This window comes from Rhagoletis pomonella, unplaced genomic scaffold (assembly GCF_013731165.1).
Source record: "Rhagoletis pomonella isolate Grant_MI unplaced genomic scaffold, Rhpom_1.0 Rhpom_scaffold_00010, whole genome shotgun sequence".
In the NCBI taxonomy this organism is placed as follows: Eukaryota; Metazoa; Arthropoda; class Insecta; order Diptera; family Tephritidae; genus Rhagoletis; species Rhagoletis pomonella.
Window position 1 is genome coordinate 8774594 of NW_023458564.1, and position 4172 is coordinate 8778765.

At 35.3% G+C, this 4172-nt stretch overlaps 1 protein-coding gene across 1 annotated transcript in view; it reads left to right on the forward strand.

Moving 5' to 3' along the window:
- The window catches only part of LOC118746017 (DNA polymerase epsilon subunit 2), a 181648-nt gene that overhangs the window by 68221 nt on the left and 109255 nt on the right, over positions 1–4172 (forward strand). The window lies entirely within an intron of this gene.

Here is a 4172-nt window from a genome sequence, read left to right on the forward strand (position 1 = left end):
AAAAAAAAAAAAAAAAAAGAAATCAAACTAAATAACTTTTGGAACTGGAAACTCACAAGGAAACAAAACAATCGTAAATATTCATAAAATTGTACGCAAAATTCACTTAAAACGACAATGAGCTCGAGCACTGAGTTGAGTTGGGTGGGGCTGTGGAAAGACTTGCGCCAATACTACTGTTGGCTAACCACACTTCCGCAGGCGACAAGTGGAGCGCACACAGCCGCGAAAAATTTTACTCGTAACGGAACAGCAAAAGTTTGCGCAGTTAGCATGTCCTTATGCCAAGGGTCGTCAAGCGTAGACATTTGCATAATCAAATAATAAAAATTTGCATAATTTGGATTTTTTATTACAATCGCAGTTTTTGCGGAAGCACAGCATGAGCAAGTATGTTTGTGTGTGTGTTTCGTGTCGTTGCTGTCAGCTCCAGTTCGGGTGCAACGAAGAAGGCAAATCAGTTTCAACTACTCTGCATGCGTAATTTAGGTGGGTTTGTCACAAAATAGTGTCAATATTTATTGGAAAATCTGTACGTTATCGAAAGCATTTGCAAGTTTTCACAATAACAATTGCTTATGATTACTCATTTGCATCGCCTATGATTTATCCGAATTTTCTAGAGAGAATAAATTTTGACCATATCTTTATATCGAATGTTGCGTGTTGATGGAATAGATTATTCTACTTCTTACAATAAAGCACGCTAGCCATTTCTGTTTTGTGCCAACTGGCACCACTTGTAAATAATGCCAAGTGAAGCCAAGTCCTTCTCCACTTGGTATTTCCATTGCAAAGGAGGCCTTCCTTTTTTCTTTGGTACCACAAGTGGGTGTCGAGCTTAATGCTTTCAGGGCAATCGCTGTATTTTAATTCCTTGCTCTTTGCCCATGTCGTTGTAAAGCTTATACAGCTCACGGTTCCATCGTCCGCGATACTCGCCCTCGCCAACGCGTAAAGGCCCGTAAATATTCCCCAACATTTTTCTCTCGAATACTCCAAGAGCAGTGTTGACAAAATGTTAATCTGATTAACGATTATAATGTTAATCGAGATTAACGATTAAAATTAATTAATCGTAATCATCCATACGATTAATGATAATTTCTTTTTTAATCGTTAATCGTCGGTTGTGGTTACGATTAATTAATTTTAATCATTAATCCAATAAAAAAAAAAAATCTGATTCAAGTGGTCTACTTTGTCCGAATTTGAAACCAAGCACGGATTATAGTTATTTTTTTGTGTTTCACGCTTACAAAAAACGCATAATATGTATATATAAAAAAATTATAATAATTATTATTAGTAATACATAAATTGGGAATTTTCATAACACATCGCACATGTTCAGAGGGATATTAAAACCTAGTTTGCTTAGCGTCTGTTAAAATAGATCTTAATGAAAATGCACACCAAATTGCCTAGATTTATGAGGAAAACGGACTTTGCCATACCCGATTAACTGGGCTTGTGTTCGCAGTAAAATTCCAGCATAAATTAATTAATCACCAAACCTACTTAATAAAATTAAGGGTTAATGATTACAAATTAATTTTTTTAATCGCGGTTACGATTAAAATTAATCATGATTAACTGTAATCGGATTGAATTTAATCGAATTAACTAATTGATTAAAAAATCAATCGATTAGAGCCAATACTGTCCAAGAGCCACCTCATCGAATGTTGCCATTGTCCATGCTTCTGCGCCGTATACCAGCACGGGCATTATGAGTGATTTATAGAGAGCATGTCCATAGACTCGTGGTCTACGCATGGTTCATAAATCAACGAAAATAAAGAACGAGGACTATATATGATTGCTGCCACTGAAGTCCTACAAAACAAATTCTCTGCTAGTATATGATTGCTTCAATGGACTACATGTTCTTGGAGCCAAAAATTTGTGGGTACCACGGCATAAAGGACATGATGGCAATGAGAAGACTGACAGCGTAGCGAAACAAGGAGCTACCACAGTATTTCATGGTCGGGAACCCTTTGGTGAGAATCCATTTGAAATGTAGAACAAAAAAGTAAGAGCGCCTGGGCCACACTGTAGAAGTGAAACCTACGTTACTTATCTATCTATACATACACACATCTGCTTTTGCTTAAGGTTATATTTTTACGCTTTTTTCTATCAATGTAGATCCCGATCTCTACCACTGTTCGTTTTAATAACATTCATGTTATTCTGTTTTTCCATTATCTTCATTTTTATCTTTATACTCTATCGATAGCAAAATCGATTATAACGTTCATCAAAATATCGATAACAAAATCGCTGACAAATTCTATAAAAGTTTCAATCGATTAGAAAATCGATAAAAATATCTATAACAAAATCGATAAATATCGATAACAAACCCGATAAATATCGATAAGCAAATCGATAAATATCGATAACAAAATCGATAAATATCGATAACAAAATCGATAAATATCGATAACAAACCCGATAAATATCGATAAGCAAATCGATAAATATCAATAACAAAATCGATAAATATCGATAACAAACTCGATAATTATCGATAACAAAATCGATAAATATCGATAACAAAATCGATAAATATTGATAACAAAATCGATAAATATCAATAACAAAATTGATAAATACCGCTAACAAAGTCGATAAATATCGATAACAAAATCGATAAGAATCGATAACAAAATCGATAATTATCGATAACAAAATGGATGAATATCGATATAAACATCGGTAAATACCGATAACAAAACCGAATAAAATATCGATTATTTTATCGATAAGTCTCGAGGATCCCGACAATCTGTAAAATCCCAAAATAGTTCCCAGATTGAGTCTCTGTGTCTCTCTCTATATCCTTTGATCTTTAATTACCTCTATTTTAATCTTTCTTCCCCTATCTTCATCTTTGCTTTTATCGGTATTCTCATCCTCCTCTTTGTCTTTACTTTTATGTTCATCATTTTTTTAGCTACATATTCCCCTGCACATGTGCCTTTATATATATAAGTAAAGTGTTTAAATTTACCTTTGTCTTCATTTTTGCCTTTATCTTTACGCATCTTTGTTTTTATTTTTACCTTTGCCTTTATCTTTTTCTTCATTTATGTACATAGTCACCTTTACTTTCATTCTTGTATTGGTCTTTTTCTAAGTGTTATTTTTTAACCTTTTATTAGCAAATTTTTGTCAAATTAATACCATATGCATACACACAAGAAGCACTTGTTTCAGCCCCAACCATTTCCGTTGCACCATTTCCGTTGCATCATTTCCGTTGCATACACACAAGAAGTACTTGTTTCAGCCCCAACCATTTCCGTGTGCGATTTCCGCTGAATTTGCCAATTTACTCCCAACCAACCAATCGCCGCTAAAGAAGTTTCACTTCAAAAAGGCCTTGGAAGTGCTAGGCTGCGTTAGAATTTCCCATACAGGGCGGAGCGCCATCTGTCTGCAAATTTTTTGTGGAATCATTCCTTTTCATGTAAATAATTCATTCATTTATTCGTTTTTCAAATATTCAAAAACATACTAAATCGGACCATGGATGCGGGTTTTAAAAATATGGACATAACCCCGCGGCCGCTACTGACTGAAATTTTTGTGGAATTACTTATTTCCTTGTCACTAATATATGTTCTAAACATGAACGAAATTGGACCAGAAATACGCTTTAGTTGTTTTATCAAAATGTCACAGATTTAGTACCTTAGTGTGCATAATCTTTTCTGAGGCTGACCGAAAAACATGTAGTCAATGTGGTTGGACTCAGCGACCGGCAGCCGCCCGTAGTAGCACACTTAGGCCATAGATAGAAAGCCTATTATGTTACCTCAGTCTGAAAGCATTCAATTATCTCCCCTGCTGAACCATTGCATGTTACTAATTAGTCTCAAAAGCACCATACGTCACTAAGGTCAACCAGGAACGGTGATCCCAAATGCCGCTACGTGCCTTTACACAGTGCGGTACATTGTCACAGGAGATGTGAGACCTTTTCCTCCTCTTCGTAGTTCTTACAGCTTCTGCAACCTCTTCAGAAATGCACGCCGATCTTATCTGCTTGGTTTCCTATTAGAGAGCCAACAACGTTAGATTCAGCGAACGGTTTTACATGTGCAGCAATATTCGAATGAATAAATTGCATATGTTTTTATGAAGCACTGAGTTTTTTT